General features: G+C 39.9%; 1 protein-coding gene across 1 annotated transcript in view; it reads left to right on the top strand.

Moving 5' to 3' along the window:
* Nucleotides 1-24,764, top strand: part of ZMIZ1 (zinc finger MIZ-type containing 1) — a 1,052,488-nt gene that overhangs the window by 217,671 nt on the left and 810,053 nt on the right. The window contains 1 exon segment of the mRNA XM_030203240.1: nt 9,382-9,457. The gene's annotated coding sequence lies outside the window, so the exon portion shown is untranslated.

The raw sequence follows: 24,764 nt of genomic DNA on the forward strand, positions 1-24,764 counted from the left end.
TCGCAGCCTTGGTAACCAGCAGTCCTCTTCGTCAGAATCATCCAATTAGGAGTGCTCTTTTAGGCGCCAGACAGGCTCCCTACAACCAATCACAGCTCACTGCAGTTGTAGCTCAGCCAGGTGAAAAAACTGCCTGAGGCTCGAGGCAATTGTGATTAAATGTTGAACCCGAGTGCGAGTAACCCAGGCAGCTGCTGCTCTCTTCAGACAAATAAAGTCAGGTCAGCGGCCGCTTTCTTCCTCTCTGTGATCCTGTTGCAGCCTTAGCTCAGCTGTGCTCGGACACTGACTGCTGCTCCTGCTCCACACTTGTTTGGGAAGTTCCTAAAAATACCGGTCCAGCTAAGAAATCAGTTTTCATTGCTTTTATAATGCTCCTTTCACTACTTGTTTGTAGCAATTCGTTATGAGAGAGGGAAAACAAAAAGGGAGAATAAATCATGAGTGCCGTTTCCTGCCATTAGAAATAGCGGCAGGTAAGTTAAATAATTAGTTTTTGGTTTATTAAATACAGTTATATATTACAATTATACATTTTTGTTATTTAAACTATAAATATCGCAAAATTATGTTGTTTTTTTCTCGAAGTGACACACCACCTGAGTTATGCTCGGTTTTTTGGCGAATTTTGACACACCAAGCTCAAAAGGTTGCCCATCACTGCTCTATATATTTGGAGCTAGCCTTTTGTTTCATATATGATTACTCCAGAACTCAAAAGATACTTCTCTCCATTGATTAAATTAAAATCCGTCTGAAATTTAGTCAGTGGCGGGCAGTGCTTTGCCTGCTGCTGGGGTTCAACCCAGATATTCAGTGCCGGGCTGTTTCCAGCAACTGGCATTAAATATCTGGGTTCGATGGCTAGCACATCACCAATTAAGCCAATATTCAGACTTAATCAACCATGGTTTAGCGGGCAAAGATAGACCTGCTTTTTATGTGGCCTTATTTGGCTGCTAAGCTTGGCCGGTTAAGTTCCGAATAGCGGGTCATGCCCCCTGAACGCCTCCAATATCACCAGCTTTATTTTTGGTGCTAACCAGGCATTTTAGTGGTATTTAACTGGTTATCCACTGAGACATAAGTTAACCGGTCGTCAGCCCTTCCCAGCTGGCTAACTCGCGCTGAATATCGGCTGGAATGTTTTAAAAAATGACATGGAAATATTGCTAGTATCACTTCCTTTTGGACGTTTGATGTGGCTTTTATAAAATAAGCTTAAGATAGGTGCCTTTTTGGACTTCTCACTAGGAAAGTAAAAGTAACTAGTACTGTATTTACGGATAAGCTTTGTAAAGAAGTACTTTCACTTTTACCAAAGTAATAATTTCACCATTTTTTACTACTTTTACTTAGTTACATCTGATGCTTGCAGTTAAAAGTAAAAGCAGAAGCGAGACAGAAAGGACAAATTCCTCAGTTAACTAAATGAAACAGCAAAAACTGGAACAAGTATACCTGTACAAAAATCAATGGTTCATCTCATCTTAGATTTTGCTCTGCAGGGAATATAGCCCATGAGAACAGTGGATTTGCGTGTGTATGTTGAACTGGTCTGCAGCCACAGAAGCATAGACACCGACTCTGTAGGTGCTCCAGCACCCCCATTTGGGGCAGTGGCGTAAAGTGCCTGTGTTTAGGCACTACTGGCTCCCTGCACCGCTGTCCTTCAGTTTTCCAGACCACTGGCAGAGTCAGTGAGGTAAACACACTGCCTCTGGCGGCCCGGAAGCTTTCCCTCTGCTATAATTTCCTGTCCTGCATAGGTGGAATGCTGCAACAGATGGAGAGCTTCCAGGGCCGCTGAAGGCTGTGTGCTTAGCTCACTGACACTCCTGGTGGCATGGAAAATTGAAATAGGGTGGCAGTACAAGGAGCCACGTTAAAAAGCTGAAGCCAATTGGGTAAGTCTACTTTTCCCACTCTTTTGCGCAGCTGTCTGTCATCCCTGTTCACGCAAAACAAAGCAAGCAAACCTATGAGCTGCTCTGTCCACATTGTTGTCCTTTATAGTTGGTAACATTTTATTTTATTTCACTCATTGTTTCAAACATGCTGACTTTGCAGCATACAGATGTACACAGGGGAAGTACTGAGTAATTCTAAATTGTAAAACATTGTGTCATTTGGCGGGGCTGGTTATAGGGAGTCTCTGTATTCATGCAGAGAAGTTTTCACCTAGTAAAGAGCTACCAAAACAGATATCATGTTATGAGAATCAGGTGCTTAAAAATCAGACTTACTATTTATAATTACAATTAAAAAAAGACATGGGAGCATTAACTTATTTTTTTTTCCTGTGCCTACATCAAAAGAAAAAGATGGCATGTGGGAACTTGTTTCTTTTTGTTTAGTGGAATGCAGTGGTTATTATAAAAATGCACTTGCCTTTTTTTTATTACTGCTATTTCACAGAGAGGTATTGAATAATGAGGTAGGGGCCTCTTTCATGCAGAAGTTCTGTCCAGAGGCGGTCTAAATGTGCCAATATTGTCCAGTTCAACACACTGTTAGCCACCACGTTCATACAAAGTTAATTATATTCACTGGAAAATAAATCTATTGGCTCCGGCTGCCTGCTATGTGAATATTCCATTATTATTGCTACCAAGTATTACATATTAACAGCATGTACTTTAAATTTGTTTTGATTCATTTATCCAGTCCTTACATGCACATGGTTTTGCTTTTTTAACACAAAGGTGAATCCTAAGGGTGGTATAACTGTGTTTATTCTGAATTAATTGGAATATGTCAGTTCTTGGAAATGCAAATCTCTGTTTTCCATTTTAATTGATGGTTTCTAATTCACTTCTTTTGCCTTCATATTGTTCTCTGGAGACTGCTCACTCTTAAGGATATAGCACACTAGATTTGTGCTTCTCTATGGGCTTAATGCTTTCTGTGTTGCTGCTCTACTTTTAAAGCATTTGACACCTGAAGAAGGCTTGTTGCTGAAACATAGCCCATTTAGGGTCTTTTTTGCTAATAAACGTACCTTCTGGATGCTCTTACCCCTTGGTTGCGCTGGTCATTTGGACTTGGTTTTGCTTCCATCTCTTTGTTTTGTGTTTGCTTCTCTTCTGTGGAAGGTGTGGACCCCCCTCTTTCCCCTGAGTGTGTTTTTGCCCAGGTTGGTGTATACTGTTAAAGATGTCTTAAGGTGTGGTTTGGATTTTAAACGTGCAGGGGACAGTGCTTTGATGGTGTAGTAATGTCTCAGGAATATGGAATGGTGTGCAATTTAAAATTTGGGAAATGGAGCCTCGTATTATCTGTGAATGCAGTCTAGGATTATTTCTTTTTTGGTAGTGGCAAGCAGAGGGAGAATATCTGGTTGAGTTCAGCACCCCCAATCATTTTGTAAAGTTGGCTTCTATGCACAGAAGTGTTGAGTCGGGTAACATTGAAGTTCAGATGAAGCTGAAACTGGTTACAATTCTTGGTGAACAGACACAAATCTCTTCCACAACAGACTGCTGGTCATCCCTTGAAAATTTTATATTTGGATAACTATTCACTGGATTGATAGCTTTTTAGAAAGGGAAGTCTTACTTGTCTGGCCTTAAGAAGATTGAAGGGTTTGCACACATTGGATGTTCTTGCATCAGTTCTTGAAGACATTCATATGGAGTTTGTCATCAAACAGAAAATTGTTGGAACAATAACAGACATTGATTCCAAATTTGTGAAAGCCGTTTCTGTATTTTGGAGAGCATGATGATATCGAAAATGAAAATGCAAGGGATGGATTAGATGACAAAGAAGTTGAGGCACTTGGATGTCTATGGAACTTTAAATTCCAGTGGAAATCATGGCCACTAGCTTCTTCGTTATTTGTAATGTGCCTGTTAACCTTAAACCTTGGGTGTATTACTGATTCCAAGAGAGCAAAAAGTGATTTGATCTAAAATTTGTGATAAAAAGGTTAACAGTAGTTGCACTTGTTGTAGTCATGGTAATTTTAATTTTACTCAAAAAAAGTAAAAAGGTATTGCCAAATATAATCTAAGTATGTTTTTATGTATTCCTCAGTGTACTTTTACTTAATTATTAAAACATGCATTTTTTTTTACTTTAAGTAATTTGATCTAATTCTTTTAATAATACTGCTCCTTACCCAGTGTCTTTTTATAAATTAGGCTCATAGAATTTACATACATTTGGAATGTTTAGTTTTGCTTCTGTTTGCAACAATATGGGCTACCATTAAGCTATGCTGTTCTGCCACTAACTCATGCTGTTATAGCACAGGTTCCATTTTCTTCAATGAGACCTGCTTAATAATAATGGGGGTTAACGGTAAAATAACACGGCTTAATGGTAGCCCACAGTGGTAACTCCCCCCAATGGAATTTTGACTGCTTACAGCCATCTGACTATTTAACGTTCTCTGTCCTCTCTGATATTGTCTCTACTATATTTTGTAGATTAGTTTGGTCATCTGAAGTTGTCTCTTTTCCTACAAGTTGGCTAATGTGCTCATCTACTTTGAAAAACATTCAGGTACTAATGTGTATGCTTTTAAATAATCTGGAGGTGTTGAAAAGAAGTTTAAATTTTGTGAAACATGACTCTGACTAAAATGGTGGACATATTGGACAGATGGAGTAAACGGAACTTCAGGCATGCATTTAAACCAAAGGAAAGATACCACGTTTTGATATTGATAGTTTTCAATTACATCCAGAGATGGGTTGTCTCTTAAGTTCTATTGTATTTCCCTTGGGCTAAAAAAGAAAAACACATTTCTTGTGCCACCAGATGAAATAAGACAAGGAGAATCATTTTCCTTTGGAACTGTTCCATCTCATTGCTTCTCTTCAAAATTTGGAGTTGCGAATTGATTTAACCTTAGGAAAATTTGGGACTTTTTAGTCATTTGTTTCCATCTGAGGGAGAAGGGGAGTAATGTGACCTGAAGTTTAAAATGGCAATTCTAATAAAAGGACATTTGGGTTCTCTTGTGTAAACTTTGGGCTGTTTGTTATATTGAACTATGCTGAATAGAATGCTGTGCAGCTACTTGAAGTACTATATTTTTCGTGTACAAGTGTACACCAATTATTTTTTGCAGTCACTCAAGAAGGTTGTTACATTTTAGACTTGCATTGAAAAGCATTGTGTGCGCATGTGTGTGTGTTTGCGTTTTAGTTTATTGACAAAAGCAGAAGAAAAACTTGTAGTACTGTAAATCTCTTTGAGGTGCTCTTAACTATTCATAGTTAAAGCTTGAGTAAATTCTTTTTCTAAGGGTTTCTGTGTGATTATAGCAAGGAGTGATTTACTGTTCAAGGTCCTGACGCAGCACATGACAAAAAAAGTGCCCATCAAGCAGCAACTCTTCCTCATTCCTGAAGGTAGGATCTAGATAGTGTTGCTCTATTGGGTCAAACTGGTACATTCTTCAAACGCCAAGTAGATTTCATGTTCAAAAATCATAATGTCAGCACTCGCACCAATGCCGTGCACGCAACATCTTCACAACAATTATTCTTAAGTGGCAAATTAACTGGGCTGCAGCTTTACTTATCCAAAAAATACACAACATGAAATTCATAAACATTCAAACCTCAAATACAATATAAATAATTAATCCCCTACAACAGTAATGTCATTGTCACTGGAAGCTAGTTGGTGCCGAACTAGCCCGCAGTTCTGCAATATAATAACAGCCTTCCCCCATCCACTACCGCAAAACCTCCAGCTACTTGGGGCGGTGCCACACACAAGTACAAATGTTAGTTAAGGCTTTGCATGATAGTCTTATTCCCCATTCATCCCCTTCACGCCCCAAAAATTTTGCCACAAGCAGCAACTGCAAAAGCTCGTCACTGCTCCCCCTCAGAAACCGAAGCTGCAGACCACCTGCCAACCAAAGTAGCCTTCCATAAATCCTGAATAGTACTCAGGAAAATATCACAGCCAACCACAGACAGGAGTACACCATCTGACCGATAAGTCCTCGCACAATCGCTAGTCAACAAATCATGGGTAAGAACCATACCCCTCCAAGGCCACTACAAATCTGCCTATTTCCTAGTTATCAGTTTATTGAACTGTAAATGGGTAATAATTATTACACATTGATCCCGTTATTCATTTGCTGTGGAAAATGTATATTTCTGGTATTCTGAATGGCACAGTTTTAGATAAATAATTTGGCACTAAACAGTACATTTAATTTACATTTTTTTCCTTTTTTGCTAAAATGAATGAAAGAGGAATGGTTTGTAAATTTAAATTGTAGCATATTTAGTTACATGCCTTTAAATACGTTTGTGTCTATAGTGGAGCAGAAATAACACAGAAGGAAAAAAAAAAACATCCACAACAAAAGCCAAGCAAACAAAAAAACTGTGGAGACAACAAGGGACAACTGGATACAGTACTTCAATATCTTTAATTAGTGTTTCCTAAGTCCAGTCCTGGAGTACCCTTGCCAGTCAGGTTTTCAGGATATCCACAATGAATATACATGAACTTGATTTGCATACACTGCCTCCATTATATGCAAATCTCTTTCATGTATATTCATTCATTGTGGATATCCTGAAAACCTAACTGGCAAGGGGTACTCCAGGATCGATCTTTGGAAACACTGCCTTTAATAATCAGTCTTCACTTGATTCGACATGGACCATGTTTCAGCTGTAGGACCTGCATCAGGAGTCTAAAAATAAAACCAACATAAAATATGTACACTACCACCAAATAAAATAACATTATGTAATTTAAAAAATTAAAAAAGGAATCCCATAGGTATATCTAATAATCAAACATATAAACGGCGAGTGACCGACTCACTCGCAAATGCGCAGTAGAGACTTCCCTCTCTGTCCCGCCCCCACGTCAATACGTGATGACGAGGATGGGACAGAGAGGGAAACTGCGCCGCTGAGGTTGATACCACTCCCCCCCACCCGCCCACCCGAGGTCGCCGCTACCGTTACCCCCCCACACACACACACACCCGGCCCGGGCCCTCTCTCCGCTACTAAACTTACACATCCATTCGCCGGAACGCAGCACGCACATCAGCTGAGCTGCCGTCGGCCTTCCTTCCCTGCCTGTGTGCCGCCCTCGCTGACGTTACGTCACAGGAGGGCGGGACACAGGCAGAGAAGGAAGGGCCGACGGCAGCTCAGCTGATGTGCGTGCTGCGTTCTGGCGAATGGATGTGTAAGTTTAGTAGCGGAGAGAGAGAGGGCCCAGGCCGGGTAGAGGGATGGCGGCGACTCCGGGGAGGGGGGGGGAAACGGTAGCGGTGGCGACCTCGCGGGGAGGGAGGGAGGGGGAAGGAAGGAAGGAAAACCCCAATACCAGCCCGTTTTTACGGGCTCAACTGCTAGTATATAATAATATAAGGGATGACATTTTTAATGTGAACAAAATAATAAACATGTGTATCTGACATAAAAATGCAACAGTAAATCATAAAAAATGATTTTACATCAAAAAATATATATGTACAAAAAAAGTTTCAAAACCTATGATAGTCATAAAATAAATTCCAGTGGAGTTAGCAAATATATATTATCAGGATAAACTAATGCTTAAGACATCATGAAAGCTTTATGAACCAACATTAAAACCTCTGATTTATAACAAAACATGGCCCATAAGGTACCTATATAAATACAAATAAGAAATAAAAACGTGAAAAAAAAATGCTAAACTCAGTCATAACACCAAATCATCTGGGAATGTGATGTACTAGTGCAACAAAACATACCTGGTGAATTACTTGCATGGAAAACAGTTCTGTAGGGCACGAATGGGCTCATTCAGCAAAGATACAAAACCTGTAAAGTGGGTGAACAATCTTGAACACATGAACGGTCAAGGAGCAGAACAAAAAGGGGGAACAGGAAAAATGAAATAAAGAAAAAGGGGGGAAGAGGAAAAAAGAGATCGACAAAGGGAATGAAGTGAGGGGAGAAAAAGGGGGGAGGGGAGGGAAAGGAGCAGGGGAAAAGGAAAAGAGGAGGGGGAAAAAGAGTCCCAATAGTGAACCATGATGAAAGATAATTTAGATACAGAAATAAAGCTGTCAGTTTGGTTTCTCAGTAATTTGTGTTTTATGTTTTTCAAAGGGCCCTGTTTGCTAAGCTGCGTTATAGGCGTATTAGCATTTTTAATGCGTGTTAACCATGTACGCGCCTACAATATCCCTATAGATGCCTACATGGTTAGCACGTGCGCTAATTGTAGACGCGTTAAAAACACTAATGCGCCTTAGTAAACAGGGCTCAAAGTGACATGAATTGATGACAGGTAGACTGAGAAAAAAAGAAGCACCAGAGGATCTGATTAGGCAAATACAACAAATGTAACACCATAACATCAAACCTTTTCCAGGTCCATCACTCACAAAGATGGCCCTCAGTTCATCTCCTGCCTTTGATCCACCCAAGAATGTTGATGTGCCTGTGATTATGGCTGAAATAAAAGCTAGTAACATTACATTAAGTAATAGACGGTGAAAAAAAAACCTAAGACCAAGATCTAAGAGTGAATAAGCTGGAAGAGGCAGAGAGCCATATTTCATCTAAGGAAGATGTACTGTGCTGTACTAAGAAGGCTTGTAAAACATCTTCCTTTTCCCCAGATGGAAGGTATTTTAGAACAGTTTATTCTCAAAAACACAATTATATCCTAATCTAAATCTTGAGAAGAGAACACCATTGAACAAACAACTCAGAACAAAAGGTCTTTTTCAAAAATAAATGTCCTTATGTGGAAAAACATGTGAACCTTTCATGCGATAACTGGTTGCATCTTCTTGAGCAGCAGTATCTTCAGCTAAGTGCTTCCTTAGCTTTTGAGGATGACAGTCCACTTCATCAGATGCATCTGATGAAGTAGGCTCTTGTTCTCGAAAGCTCATACCTCAATAAATTGGTGAGTCTATAAGGTGCTACCCACCAGTGTCATTTTTGCTGTTCAGACTAATATGGCTCCCCCTCTAAATGTTGATCAGTCTTACGTTGCTCTTTAGGAGCTCCTCCACATAGTGCTATTTCAGTTCTGTTATATTTGAGGTCTTATATACTTGAACAGCATTCCAGTAGTTTGGGTCAGAGCTTGAAATTTGCCGAGTCCAAAACATGAAAACTACTCCTTCAGCCTCTCTGTAGTAAGCTCACTTGAATGTTTCAGGTTGCTGTCTTGTTGCATGTCCCGATTTTGATGCAGCTTCAGCTGATGGGTAGATGGCTTGATGTTCTGTTCTAGAATTTTCTGATATAAAGCATAATTATTTATTCTGTTAATGATGACTAGCTGTCCTAATTTTGCAGTAAGGCATAATATCTCTATTCCCATGTCTGACAGATAAGCAGTGTTCAGTTTTTGCCACTTTTTTTTTTTTTGTAGAGAAAAGGTCAAGAACATCCAAAGCCAGATGAAAAATAATAAGGTTCAAAGACAAGATACTCAGGAGAGTGTTGAGGTAAAAAAATATTCCACTGACCAGACACTGGGGTAATCTTATACAAGTGCAGAGTGATGAGGTCTCTCTTATTAAAGAGGTTTGCTATATCACACTGTTCTCTAGATATATGTTCAGCTTATTTGTTGATTGTTTTGCTATATGATTGACTAATACGCTACGGATGGGTGTTTTTCCATTACCTTTATGAAATATAATACTGACTCCAATTCTTAAGAACAAAAATATAATGCCTGATGTAATAACAAATTATAGACCTGTGGCATCTATATCTGTCTTAATAAAAATAATGGAAGGGTTGGTTGCGGATCATCTTTCAGAATATTTAGAAAAACACAATTTATTACATTCCTCTCAATTTGGTTCTAGCACAGAAATAGGGGCCTTGATCTCTAATGCATGATCAATGTTGAATAAATGGAGACAGGTTATGATATTACAATTAAATTTATCTGCTGCATTCGATTTAATTGATCAAAATGTACTCCTCCAAATATTGGAAGAATCTGGAGTAATTGATAGGATGTTAACCTGGATGGAAGGATTCTTAAAAATGAGTATGGGTGGAGGGGCATTTTCTATATGATATCTAAGTTGGACTTTGGACGTTTTGCGCTAAAAGTCCCAAATCCGAATAGGAAATATAGCCATTTTTGAAACAGCAAACATTAAATGGCCACATGCAAAATGTTTTTGTGCTCTGTGCATTTATCTTTATGGTCCATTTTTTAATAAAAAATATCCAAGTGAAAAACACAGAAAATCAAGCCATTGGGATATAGGATGAGCCAGCATTCTTAGTACACTGGCCACACAGACTTCCCAGGAGAGCAATGGGGCACTCTTGTGGACATCATATAAAAGCTCCCAGGTACATATCTCACCATTACTCCCTTATCTTGGCTGCTGAGCCCTCCAAAACCCACTGTTCCCAACTGTACACCACTACAATAGCCCTTATAGGTGGAGTCACCTATATGTGGGTAAAGTAGATTTCTGGTGAGTGTGGGAGGGCTCACACTTTCCACCACAAGTGTAACAGGTAGAGTGGGATATGAGCCTGATTCTCCCTCTCAACAGTGCACTGGCTATAACTTCTGAAACTGTCATAGAAACTGGTAAGTAATATTTTTAATCATACCTTTGAGGGTGGGGGTGGGGTGGGAGGGGGTTAGTGACCACTGGGGGACTAAGAGGGGTCATCCCTGATTCTCTTCAGTGGTAGTCTGGTCATTTAGAGCACCTTTTTGTCCTATTCATTCTAAAAACAGGTCTAAACCATAATGTTGAAGTTGTTGCCCTAGACGTTTTTGTTTTGTTCCATTATGGCTGTAAAATGTCCAAGTTTTAGGAACACTGTAAGCACGCCCCTAATCCTGCCTGCAACATGCCCCCTTATGGTTTGAATGCACTGCAGATGAATTGCATGTATAAATGTCTGCAGAATAGGTTTATAAAATACCGATTTGGATGTTTCGAGAAGAAATTCATCCAAATGCTGCTTTGACACTTTTTGGACATTTTTCTCTTTCAAAAATGAACCCCATAGTGTTAGAATGTCCAGAACATTATTCATACCATGGGTGATAAATTTTGGGCTACCTCAGGCTCCCCACTCCCACATTTTATTCAATGTTGTGATTAATTTGTTAGGAGACAAATTATAAGAGGAAGTAGAGGTATACATTTATGCAGATGATATCATTCTACTGGTTGCACTTCCAGAATTGATGTCTGACATTGAAGAAAAATTGTGTAGGTTACTAAAGAAAGTTGAAAATTGGGTATTTTCTACTTTTTAAATTAAATAAAGAGAAAACAAAAATGCTGTGGCTATGTATGCCCTAAGCAGTTACATGCTGTGATAGAATTAAGTTGAAAAGGGTGAGTTTCCCATTAGAATTCTCTGAAGATTTGGATCCAAGATGGTGATCTGTATCTGACGTGAGCTGAGTCCTCGCTGTTTCTTTGTTGGATTCTTTCTGAGATGCCGAAGCACAGGGGCCGGCTGTCTGCTGCAGCCTCTCAGCGGCCAGCCCTGTTAGCGGTCGGTGTTCATGATTCTTTTCTGTGAAGACCTGGGATGCCATTAGGGTCGGAGGGCAGCCTGTGTGTGACACCCACGGTGAGTGGAGACCCCGGGCATCCTTAGAGTTTGATGTCACCTTGAGCCTCGACCACAGAGCACCTCCCCCGCAGCTGCAGAGCTCTAGTTTGTGCTGATGGCATCTTCACTTTTGCAGCCAGGGAGTGCTGTTGAATTGGAATGATGTACATCCAGCAATGAACTTGGGAGCGCCAGTCCTTTTGGGCTCCCCACTTGCTCCTGCAGTTCCATCTTTAGCTGTGGGTGAATCCCTTGTTTTGGAAGGCGAGCGGGAAGTTACTTCTTTGGATATTCAGCTGGAACCAACTTCACAGTATCCTTCTGTCCTACCTGAGAAGCCATCTGAGGTAATTCTAGATGATTTGTGGGTGCTAATAGCTAACCTGGGCTAGGCTTTGTGCTCCCAGGTGCAGAAACTGGAGCAAGAAACATTGCTTCTTAAACAGAAGCTGGAGATTGTTGACTCTGATAAAAAGATTGCCATCCTCTACTGCCATCATTTCCAGATGGATTTATTGCCATATTCTGAGATTTGTAAGTGATGTCTCAGTAGAAGAGCTATGAAAAATAGCCACATGGAGTTTTTCAGGAAGAAACTTTTAAGACTTGGCTAAATTAAGTGGGCTCTTGTCCTCAAAAACTCATGGCTACCTCCCTGTAAAAGTTTCCTTCAACTGTTGATGTCTTTGTATTTCTTTCGGTCGACAGTACATTAATCTGGATTTTTATTCTGTTAACAATATGCATTAGGTTTGCTGCTATTTGGATTGCGTAAAATGATTTTTTTTAAATGTTATTTTGTAATTTTAATATTTTTGTTTATTTAACAGTTTTATTCTGCTGCCTAGATCTCTTTGAAGGTCATGATATAGAATATAAATGATAAACTAAATAAATCCCTGCCTTCATGGACCATTAGAGACATTGGCAGATGAGATCTTTAGTAGAATAACTCTCCATTCTACTGTTAACCTTAAACCCAAGAGGTACGGCTGCTGTATTCCAATAGGTACTGGCGATTTAGGAGCATGTTTCTATTAATGTCTACAACACTCAGAAACCAAGGAAAAAGACTTTAGATTAAAACTACCATTCTGCTAGAAATAATAGAAATTCCCAGTTTAAGGAAAAATTAGAAAAATCTTTTCAGATATATTTAGGACATGTTTTTCATCTTTAATTGAATTGGAGAAGTGCTTAAACTTTCAGAAAGAATCATGGTCCAAAAAGGAAGGTGGGAAATGGCATCACTTTATTTTGGTGATCTGGTTGAGACTGTTGTAGAGGACTACAGCCTTCTCAATGAGCTCCATTTAGGGGTCATTTTACTAAGCTGCAGTAAGTGATAGCATGTGCTTACTGCAACTTAAAATGTTTACACTCATGTTTCCTGTGCTAAGGTCCAAATCGGCATGTGCTACCCTTGCATTAAAAAATATATTTTCTCTTCTTTTTGTTGGAGGGGGTAAGTCTAAGGGGTGGAGAGTAGGCATTCCTGCGCTAATTAGTGCATCCAAATTACTGTGCATTAAAACCCTTTAGTGTCCATTGTTCCCATCAATCTGTTCCCATATTGCTTATTACAGGAACATTGGACACTAAAGGGTTAACTGGTTAGCACAGGATTACCCAGTGAGCTCTTACCGCCTACAACATAGATGTCAGTTAGTGCTCCTGTGGTAATTCTTTTAATCGCCGTGCACTAATGCACGGCCATTAATAGAAAAAAAAAATAGAAAATCAGCCATTTTGTGGCCATGGTAAAAATGGCCTTAGTATGCGGTGAAACACTCACATAAGGGTACGCTAAGATCACTTTTTACTGCAGCTTAGTAAAAGGACCCCTTAATAAAGAAAGGAGGAAAAGACCTAGGTGTACAGTGAATACAAAATTGTTGTATTTCTTTCGATTGTTTCATTATCAAAATATGTTTGTTGACAATGCCTTCCACTGCTGCCAATGTCTTTCTATATCACAGCTGCCGATGCCTAACTGTGTTGCCAACAAAGGTCAATGTTTCGCCCTCCTTGGGCTGCTTCGAGTAACACAGTCTGGGCTAGTTCAGAGCCAAGCCAGTCAATGTCAGAGGGAAGAACAAGAAATGGATTTATTCTTTGGGACCCACCATGTACTTCTAGTGACTTGGATTGGCCACTGTCACAGTTAGAATGCTTGGCTTGGTGAACCTTTGGTCTGAACCAGCATGGTACACCTTAGTTTATACAAATATCTCTAACTTGTTTCTGTGAAATTCTATACATCCTTTTGAAAACAGGAGAGATGGCTAAAATTGTATAGTTTTTGACAGAATGTAAGAATGAAAAGCCTAGCTAGAAGTTCCAATTTTTCTCAAAACAAAAATATTTTAAGAATGCCAAAATTACTACAATAGAAGTGTAATGGGTACAGTAATATTACACCTTGGTTTTATATGCAAGTATAAATGCATTTATGTTTATTGAGAACCTGATAGACCGCCTTAGCTAAAAGAAAGTCAAAGTGGTGTACAATAAAAATACTAAAATTATAAAGCAGAATTTAGATTTGAGGGCTACCAGGAATGAATAGGCAGCACTTGTGCATCTGGCTCAGTGATTGTTTATGGCATGTCTGTAGGAATAGTAGATGAATCTTACTGTCTTATCTGCCTTCATATTCTTTATGAAGGAAACATTCAAGTACCTCAGAGTTATAAATAATACCCAACAAGTAAACCTTTCTTTAGTAGAAAGGAAATTCTAGAATAAAAGATTTAATTTATTTATATTCATTTGATATTCCATCCTTTTCAGAGCTAAGGAACAAAGTGGATTAGACAACATGTAGCATACAGCGAAAGAGAATTCTAGAAGAAGAGATCATGATATGAGGCTTGAAGTAGGTAGATCCAGAAATAACAGAATAAAATATATTTCTTTATGGAAAAGGATGCTGAATGCATAGAGAACGCCACCTTGGGCGGTTTTGGAGGCAAAAGCTGTAGCAGAATTCAAAGCTGACTTGGATAACCATAAAGGATTCCTTATTTCAGGAGAGTGAAAGGAAATCTGGATATCAGTTGGGTCTACGACATTGCAAAAATAAGCCGACTGGGCAGACATAAATGGGCCTTATCTGCTGCCATTTTCTGTTAGCAGGTTAATAGGATGTCTCTAGTAGCTTCTTTATGGGCATTGCAGATTTCCAACTTCCCTCACCCGTAATCTCAAATAGCTCCGAAATTTCAGCTTTTTTGTTTTATATTCTCCTTCGCCAGAGACCCATAAAAGCAAATATAAAATTATAAAGGGGCCAAAACCACTGCCTAAATATATTTATATTTATTTATTTAGGCTACTTGGTTTATAAAGACAGTTCCTCCTTTGTGCTTTTCCTCTCTCCTCTTTGTTTTTGCCCCTTGTTTAATTTGGATTCATAATCTAGCTTTCCAAAAATGACTTTTTGGAAGACTACAGCAAAAATAACAGTGCAATGTTGTGACAGTACAGTAACAGTTATAAAAACAAATGATGCATACAAACACAAATTCTAAAAATGTAGCAAAAACAAAAATCAGAAGGAGTCAATATAATGCATAAGAAAGCTTCTTTAGAATGTCAGTACTTAGAGCATTTGGAGTTTATCTTAATTTTTAACAAAAATGGAAAAACTAACTAGACAATATTTAGAAATTCTTGACAATAAAAACCCGAAATTGGAGACTTATTTATTAACTGAATTACTTCTTATAGCAGTCCTGAACTATGTACATATATACATCTCCTCCAGTCCATCACCCATCCCTTTGGGCTGAATAATCCAAGGCTGTGCTGGTAGCATTGGTTGTCACCAGCATACTCCTCTAGGATCAGACCTCCCTGTCTATCCTCTCCGCCAGAGTTGCACTTCACACAGAGCTGCACCCTCTGGCCTTGAACAGGCTCTTCCCTGTTCCTGCTCAAGAACTGGTTTCCCCTTGCCCACACAGAGCACTCATCTGTGTTACTGCCTTTGGTTGACAATAACTCCCCCTTAACTAAGCCTTTGGTTATCTGACCTTTCCAGGATACCCCATCTTCTCACAGGTCCTCACGGGGGTGAAGGCAACCAAAGACCATGTTCTCAGACAAACAAGAATTGTTATTACCTTCAAACTCCACCTCTACTGTCAATCAATAACTAGAAACATTTCCCTCTGCAACTTATTCCATACATACACACCGTGGGCTGGACTTCACTCCCACCCAAGGATAACTTGAGCAGAAACGGGGAACAGACTGTTAGAGGCCAGAGGGTGCAGCTCTCTGAAGTGCAACTCTGGTGGAGAGGACAGACAGGGAGGTCTGAACCTAGAGGGCTTTAAACTAAATTTTCTGGGGATGGGAGAGAAAAGCCCCAAAGTCATTAATGACCCGCAGGAAGGTAAGACATCAAATACCCTTATAGAAAGCAGAAAAAAGAGTAACATCTGGAGAGCCTTGTATACCAATGCCCATATATATTTCTAGATCTAGAGGCTGCAGTGATAGAAGCCAACTTGGATTTAGTGGCGGTCACGGAGACATGACTCACGGAGAACTATGACTGGGATATAGTTATACCTGGCTATAATGTATTCAGAAAGGACAGGGTTGGATAAAAGGGTGGAGTGGCATTATATGGTAAGAATAATATTAAAGTGACAGAACTGCAGGGCACATGGGGTAAGAAAGATGCGATGTGGGTCAAACTGGTAAGAGGGAAAGGAAAATGTATTTACATTGGTGTAATATACAGGTCATCTTAACAGTCAGAAGAAATGGACAGACACTTAATTGAAGACATCCACAAGATAGCTAGGAAACTACTGATAGATGATTTTAATATGCCAGACATAGACTGGGGTGTCCCTGCTGTGGGGTCATCTACAAGCAAAGGGATCTTGAATTCTGTACAGGAAGTACTGTTTCAGCAGCGGGTAACAGAACTGATGAGGGATGGAGCGATTCTAGATCTGGTGTTCACAAACGGGGAAAATGTTTCTGATGTTATGGTGGGAGATCATTTGGCATCTAGTGCTCACTTAATGGTGTGGATCAATATTAAAACAAAGGAGGAGAGGGCTTACTCAAGGCTGAAGGCCCTAGATTAAAAAAAAAACTTTGAGATGAAGGAATTTCTTAAGGAAGAGTTAGTTGGATGGGAGCAGCTGAAAGAAGTAGAACAGCAATGGGCAAAAACTGAAAGGAGCTATTTTAAAGGCGACAAACCTTTGTTAGAAAATTACATAAAAGCAAGAGGAAAAGAAGATCGCTCTGGTTCTCAAACGTAGTAGCTGAAAAGGTAAGGGAAAGAAGATGACACAGAAAGAGGGAGGCAGGCAAAAGTACCTGGAAAAGATTTTAGGAAAGTGAAGAGGCAAACAGAAGAAAGATAACCAATACATTAAAATTGGAGGACAAGACCTTTTTTAGATATGTGTCAGGAGGAAGTGCCAAAATAGCATTGTGAGTCAAAGCTGAGGGGGAGGAATATGTAGAAGCTAATAAGGATAAAGCTGAACTGCTTAACAGTTATTTCTGTTTTGTGCTCATGGATGAAAGGCTGGGGGAAAGGACCGCAGAAAATAAATGCAAATGGGGATGAATGGATGGTAGACCAGGACCGATTCACAGAAGACTGTATTCATAAGTACATAAGTATTACTATACTGGGACAGACCAAAGGTCTATGAAGCCCAGCATCCTGTTTGCAACAGTGGCCAATCCAGGTCACAAGTACCTGGCAAGATCCCAAGACAGTACAATGCATTTTATGTTGCTTATTCTAGAAATAAGCAGTGAATTTTCCCCAAGTCCATTTTAATAATGGTCTATGGACTTTTGCTTTAGGAAGCCAGCCAAATGTTTTTTTAAACCCCGCTAAGCTAACCACTTATACTGTATTCTCTGGCAACAAACTCCAGAGTTTAATTACATGTTGAGTGAATAAATATTTTCTCTGATTTGTTTTAAATGTACTACTTTCTAGCTTTATTGTGTGCCCCCTAGTTCTAGTATTTTTGGAAAGAGTAAACAAGTGATTCATGTCTACCCGTTCCATTCCACTCATTATTTTATAGACCTCTATCATATCTCCCCTCAGCCATCTTTTATCCAAGCTGAAGAGCCCTAGCCGCTTTAGCCTTTCCTTATAGGGAAGTCATTCCATCCCCTTTATCATTTTCGTCGCCCTTCTCTGTATCTTTTCTAATTCCACTATATCTTTTTTGAGATGTGGCAACCCAAATTGAACACAATATTCAAGGTAGCGATACAAAGGCATTATAACATCCTCATTTTTGTTTTCCATTCCTTTCCTAATAATACCTAACATTCTATTTGATTTCTTAGCGGCCGCCACACACCGAGCAGAGGGTTTCAACGCATCATCAGTGATGATGCCTAGATACCTTTCCTGGTCAGTGACTCCTAATGTGGAACCTGGCATTACAATTCAGGTTCTTCTTTTCCACATGCATCACTTTGTACTTGCTCACATTAAACATCTGCCATTCAGATGCCCAGTCTCGTATGGTCCTCTTGTAACTTTTCACAATCCTCTTGCGATGTAACAACTTTGAATAACTTTATGTTGTCAGCAAATTTAATTACCTCACTAGTTACTCCCATCTCTAGATCATTTATAAATATGTTAAAAAGCAGCAGTTCCAGCACAGACCCCTTGGGAACACCACTTTCTACCCTTCTCCATTGAGAATACTGACCATTTAACCCTACTCTCTGTTTTCTATCTTTTAACCAGTTTTTAATCCACAATAGGACACTACCTCCTATCTCATGAATTTCCAATTTCCTTTTGAAAATCCAGATACACAATATCGACCGGCTTATCTTTATCCACATGTTTGTTCACCCCCTTCAAAGAAATGTGATTGGTGAGGCAAGATTTCCCTTCACTAAATCCATGCTTTTGAATATGCTCAGTAATTTTGTTCTTTATAATAGTCCACCATTTTGCCTGGCACTGAGGAGCTAGCTAAAAGTAGACAAAGTGATGGGGTCTGATGGGATACATCCGAGGGTACTCAAGGAACTCGGAGACGTCCTTGTGGCTCTGCTGTCTAACCTCTTCAATGCTTCCTTAGAGGCTAGAGTGGTCCTGGAGGACTGGAGAAAGGCAGATGTGGTCACCTCTATACAAGAGCGGAAGTAAGGAGGAGGTTGGGAATTACAGACCTGTCAGTCTGACCTAGATGGTGGTCTGACCTCAATGGTGAGTAAACTAATGGAAGCATTTCTAAAGCAGAGGATTGTGAGGTTTCTTGAGTCAAATGGACTGCAGGACCTAAAGCAGAATGGCTTCACTAGAGGCAGGTCATGTCAGACAAATCTGATTGATTTCTTTGACTGGGTGACCAGTTGAATGTGGGAGGGGCGCTAGATGTGGTGTACTTGGAATTTAGCAAAACCTTTGACACTGTTTCACACAGGTGACTGATAAATAAATTGAGTGCTTTTGGTATGGGACCTAAAGTGAGTGGGTCAAAAACTGGTTAAGTGGAAGGAGGCAGAGGGTAGTGGTAAATGGATCTTGCTCTGAGGAAAGGGATGTATCAGTGGTGTACCATAGGGGTTGGTCCTTGGGCCAGCTCTCTGTAACATCTTTATGAATGATATTGTAGAAGGACTGTCTGGTAAAGTCTGTCTCTTTACGGATTATACCAAACTCTGAAATAGGATGGACACCTCAGAAAGTGTGGATGGCAAGAGGAAGGATCTGGCAAAGCTTGAAAAATGGTCCAAAAATTGGCAACTAAGATTTAATGCTAAGAAATGCAGGGTCATGCACTTGGGTTACAAGAGTCCAAGGAAATGGTACAATATAGGGGGTGACGTGCTTCTGTGTACAGAAAAAGGAGACTTGGGAGTGATTGTGTCTGATGACCTTAAAGTAGCCAAACAGGTAGAAAAGGCGATGGTCAAAGCCAGAAGAATGCTTGGGTGCATAAGGAGAGGGATGACCAGCAGGAAAAAGGAGGTGATAGTGCCTTTATACATCTCTGGTGAAGCCCCAATTGGAGTACTGCATGCAGTTCTGGAGGCCACACCAACAGAAAGATATAAACAGGATTCAGTTGGTTCAGGGGGTGGCCACTAAATTGGTAAGCGCTCTCCGTCATAAAACATATAAGGACAGGCTTATGAACCTGAACATGTATATGCTGGAAGAGAGGGGATATGATAGAGATGTTTAAATACCTCAGTGGCATTAATGTACAGGAGGAGACCATTTTTCAAATGAAATAAATCTCTGGAAAGAGAGGACATAGGATGAAGTTGAGAGGAAACAGACTTAGGAGGAATCAAAGAAAATACTCTTTCATGGAAAGGGTGGTGGATGTGTGGAATGGCCTCCAGGTGGAGGTCGTGAAGACAAAGACTATCAGAATTGAAAAAAAGTGTGGGACAGGCATGTGGAATCCCATAGGAAAAGGAGGAGTTAGTGGTTACTGAGGATGGGCAGACTGCATGGTGCATTTGCATTAGTAGCGGAAACTGGATGATGGAGAGAAGTAGAAAGCTGGGTCAAGAAGAACAAGTAATAGGGCAGACTTAGAAGATATAGAGAAATGAAAAGGCAGAAAGTTATTAAACCCCTTCTCCTCCCCCCCACACACACAGGAGGAGGAGAGTTAAAAACTGCAGAGGGAAGAGGGGAAAGAGGATAAGAAAGATTAGAGGAATGCACAAGTCTAGAATTTGAAAGAATGGGAAAAGCCTGGGTGAGAGGGATTATGGCATAGATGGACTAAGTGAAAAGAGAGATTAGTAGGGACTGGCTGAGGGGTGTGGTTTAGTGTGTTATGGACAGCCTTCATGGGTGGGTTGAGGAAGAGACTGATGGGTATGGACTAGAGGGTTAGGAAAACAATCACTAATGGAACTTTTAGTACTTCACTAGTTTTTCATTCAGTCACATGAGTCTTCTCATGTCTACCTCCTTTGCTGTTGACTTTCAGATATGGGCTGTCTGATCAATCACACTTGCAATGCTATCATGCTTTGTTCTTTCTTTTTTATAATTTTTGTTTTCTTTTTTTTTGCTATGGTGGGGGTGGAGGAAATATGTGCAAAATGTTTGATGTAAGCACCCCCAATTATTTTCAAAATTTAATTCTTATGAAGGAAGAAAGAGCTATAGGGCAGGGGAGAGGAAGATGGAGACTGTGGAGCTTGCAGTGCTGTGTGTGTGTGTAGGGGGGGAGGAGCAGATAGAGGGGAAGCGGTTTAGAAGAAGATATTGCAGGGCATGCGGTGGAATAGAAAAAGAGGAGGGAGATGTTGTAGAGCTGGAGATGATTGAGGTAGGGAAATGGGGGGGAAAAGTCTATACTTCTCCACTTTCCAATTTGACCTTCCTGCTCCTTGCCCTATTCCAAACATAACAATATGTATGGTTTGAATATTTTATTTATGTTTCTATGCACTTCAGATTTGCATTTGTGCTGATATTTAAACAATTCAGGCAGTCTTGAAAATCACATGAACATTTAGCAAGTGCACTGTACTTGGGGATGCATGATTTGTGAAATCAAGTGGCATGGCTATCCTAAATTCTGTATCTCATTCTAAAACTGAGAAATGTACTATGGTGTAAGAAAAAAAGAAACAGGAATAAAGAAGGAAGAAAAAGCAAAAGAGATGTTATTTTAGATATGTTATTCCCAGGAGCCAGATTATCTGGTGCCTAAAAATTGGCACCTGCTTGGGACAGATGGGAGAAAGAGATACCAGATTTGCCCTTCATTCCTGATTGAGACTGCTCTCTGCCTTCATACAAGAAAGGCCAGAGGAAAGAAAGAGAGATGAAAAAAAAAATGAATCCAATTAGACAAAACCATCAGAAATGACTAGCAAAAAAGTAATAGAAAGACAGCACAAATAGCAAGAGTTAAAAAGAAAACTAAAAAAAAATCTAAATTAAGCAAGCAAGGAAAGCATAATGAGCTAGATTCTGTATATGGCGCCTGAAAAATCCACGTGGAAAAAAATTACACCTAGGCATATTCTCTAAAACCTAAATTTTATATAATAGACTTACATTTCTGCGTGGTATATAAAATACGCCAAGCGGCTTGCCACACAACTAAATTTGGTTGCGTCCATTTAGGCCACGTTTTACTTGCTGTAAATCACGATGCCTAAATTAGGTGCAGATAGGGTGTATTCTATAATAATGTGCATAGATTTTAGAAATGCCCATGCCCCTTTTCAACTATGCGACTTAGAATTTAGGCACACCAAGTTATAGAATACACTTAGTGAGTTGTGCACGTAAATCTCAATTAATGACAATTAGTGTTAACATCCAATTAACAGCACTAATTAGCTAGTTAACTAATTCAGTTATGGGCATTGTTTTAGAATACGCTTCAGATTCTGTGCGGATTTTCAGGCGCTGTATATAGAATCCGGGGGAAAGTGACTAGGAAAAATGTTTTTGCTCTAGTGTTGGCTAACACTCAAGTTGAATATATATTTTTCATTCCTGTTACCTAGTAGTGTTTGTTGTAATGTCAAAATGATACCTGACAGCAGACAAGTTGAGGGGCGGTAAGTCCAACTTGGGTTTACCGCACGCTGATCTGGAGCAACCAACAACCCAATGCAGTCGCCGGCAGTAGTTCCAGCCCCAACATGTGCCATTTCCTACACTGGGGAAAATAGGGCTGTAATTTTTAGTGTGAAGCTAACCCAGCGGTAATTGGACAGCACCGTGCACTACCCGGTTACCGCCAGGTTAGTGCAAGAGCCCTTATTGCTATCTCAGTGGGTGGTGGTAATACTCCCCCTCACATGGCCACATGGTAAGAGCAATCTTGCCCCACGGCCATTGCTATTTTCAACCTTTTGTTTTTATTTGCAGCGGTAAAAAGGGGTGCATCGCTCGGCAAAAATGGCCCCCACCGCTAGCGCAGGGCCTTTTGTTTTACTGCAGCTTGCTAAAAAGATCCCTTAGTGTACTTTTTACATGCAGAAGGGGTTGGCAGTTTTTCATATAGTCCACTTTACTCCAAGAGATAGCTGTTTATCTGGACAAATGGCTTTTGGAACTTGCCCTTATTATGCATGCATACATGCACATGCACATAAAAATGTAATATTTTTAGAAATACGATGGCCAATTATATATCTTGTTGATATGTGTTTCTTTTTTACTGGACCTGTATGGGAAAGGATGATGTTGGGGTAGTCTTAGTTAATTACCAAAACCCTAGGGGCTCGGAAGATAATTGAGGGGGTGGGGTGCAAGGCTAAAGTTTTGCCTAGGATGTCTGATATAGTGCCCCTGTTCCAGTTGCAGATTCATTCACTAAAGCGGCAGCAGTTCTACCTCAGAATGAGCCACTGTCTCCGTGGTTGTTTAAAATCCTATTTGGAAAAAAGGGCACTTAAAAGTGTTTTTTTTTTCTGTCCAAGATATGTGCGGTGGTATTTAAGTATATTTGTGCCATAGAATGGCAGCTAAACATTTTATTCTGGTAAAGTAATAGTATAATATGTAAAACTGTCCATAGATAAGGGAACCAAAATGGACAGGCATTGTATCCCTTTTCTGTTGAAACAATGGTTGTGAGTTAAGCATTTCCAAATAGAGATGAGGTGTTATGCAGAAGCTGCATGGATTTGTAATAAACCACAACGATGTTTGATGTTGGTATAGTACAGCAGCTTTCCAGTGGCATCCAAGAACATACTGTTGGATAGAGTGAAGCTATTGAGGTTCTGTTATCGTTCTGATTAGACCACACACTCTGAGAAGAAACCAACAACAAAACCCGGCTATTCGAATGCAGTGACTTTGCCAAGACTAGTTTATGGTTTAAATGTGCTGGCAATGAGATTGTACAGTCTACATGAGAAAAGCTTATCTGTAGCTCTGCAGGATGCCACATAGTCTTTTTTGTTTTGTGGGAAAAAGATTCCACAGAGCAATAAATTTATTTCCCTCTCCCCCCTCATGCTGTTGTGTGTTAGAGAATGTTTACTTTTACAGAGAAGGAAGTCGTAGGGGTAAGGTGATTGTTGCAGGTCATTAGAGACTGGTCTCCATTTCTTTCTGAAAATAAGTTTACCTGTATAGAAAGTGGTTGCCAAAACTGAGAAACTTAGATACACAATCTGACTACTGTCTGTGCTCAATAGTGCATTAATCTAACTCAGGAGTTCTCAACCCAGTACTTGAGACACAACCGGCCAATCAGGTTCTCAGCGTACCCACAATGAATACACAAGATAAATTTGCATGCACTGTCTCCATTGTCTTCAGATCTATCTCATGCATATTCATTATGGGTATTCCGAAGTTGGGTGTGTCCTGAGGACTAGGTTAAGAACCATTGGTCTAACCCAGATGGCACTTATATTCTAGGTCAAGGGTTCCCAAATGTATCCTAGGGGAACCCCAGTCAGTTGGGTTTTCAGGATATCCACAGTGAGTATGCATGAGATAGATTTGCATACCAAGTAGGTCTGTACTGAATATTCATATTCGATTTGATTTGGCCCTGAATACAGCTGAAAGTGCTTTAAATTTGAATATGAATAATCCCTGGCTCTACTGTGCCAAATCCTACTGAAATTAAAGTTTGATCTCTGGTTTCATGTTGCTTCTTTTATTATTTGTTAAGTTAAAGATCAATGCCCGTTATTCATATTTGGCCAAATAATATTTTTTCATTATTGGTATTTGGCCGAATAATAAAATATGCTATTTGGTGCAGCTCTAATACCAAGGAGGCAGTGTATGCAAATCGATCTCATGCATATTGTGGATGTCCTGAAAATCTTATTGGCTGGGGTTACCCCAGGACAGGTTTGGGAATTACTGTCCTAAGTATTAAAAAAAAAACAAAAGCAAAAAAAGGGAAAAAAAAGTGTTACTACAGTGGTGGAAATAAGTATTTGATCCCTTGCTGATTTTGTAAGTTTGCCCACTGACAAAGACATGAGCAGCCCATAATTGAAGGGTAGGTTATTGGTAACAGTGAGAGATAGCACATCACAAATTAAATCCGGAAAATCACATTGTGGAAAGTATATGAATTTATTTGCATTCTGCAGAGGGAAATAAGTATTTAATCCCTCTGGCAAACAAGACCTAATACTTGGTGGCAAAACCCTTGTTGGCAAGCACAGCGGTCAGACGTCTTCTGTAGTTGATGATGAGGTTTGCAC

The sequence above is a fragment of the Microcaecilia unicolor genome, chromosome 5, assembly GCF_901765095.1.
Source record: "Microcaecilia unicolor chromosome 5, aMicUni1.1, whole genome shotgun sequence".
Classification (NCBI taxonomy): Eukaryota; Metazoa; Chordata; class Amphibia; order Gymnophiona; family Siphonopidae; genus Microcaecilia; species Microcaecilia unicolor.